The sequence below is a fragment of the Scylla paramamosain genome, chromosome 40 (assembly GCF_035594125.1).
Source record: "Scylla paramamosain isolate STU-SP2022 chromosome 40, ASM3559412v1, whole genome shotgun sequence".
Lineage (NCBI taxonomy): Eukaryota > Metazoa > Arthropoda > Malacostraca > Decapoda > Portunidae > Scylla > Scylla paramamosain.
The window spans coordinates 3,031,989-3,032,436 of NC_087190.1; the positions used below are offsets into that span (position 1 = coordinate 3,031,989).

General features: G+C 37.3%; 1 non-coding gene across 1 annotated transcript; it reads right to left on the reverse strand.

Moving 5' to 3' along the window:
* Positions 1-375: 375 nt before the first annotated feature.
* Trnaa-agc (transfer RNA alanine (anticodon AGC)) lies at positions 376-448 on the reverse strand. The gene has a single exon. It is a non-coding gene; the product is annotated as a tRNA-Ala (tRNA).

The window sequence follows — 448 nt, forward strand, 5'->3', positions numbered from 1 at the left end:
ACATTCTTTCTAGTTTTTCACATACATGGTCGCTCATTTGGTTCTATATCAGTTTTTAAGACCTTCCCTTAATGCCTTTCATTGGATTTTCACAACAACAACAACAACAACAACAACAACAACAATAATAATAAACATGAACTATTTACACCAGTCTCTCCCCAGTACCTATCAACAATAGCATCATTAATAGTAAAGCTAATCTCTCAATAAGAAGTAATAATAATAATCTTTTTTAACAACGCGTATATCAAAGACTTAAAACACCTAAATAAAACACGCATTCTTTACACCAGCCTCCCTCTAGCACCCCTCAGATATAACAATGGCGACAGCAAGGTTAATCTCAGAGTATTAAGGGAATAAAAATCAGATTGGAGATGCGGGGTATCGATCCCCGTACCTCTCACATGCTAAGCGAGCGCTCTACCATCTGAGCTACATCCCC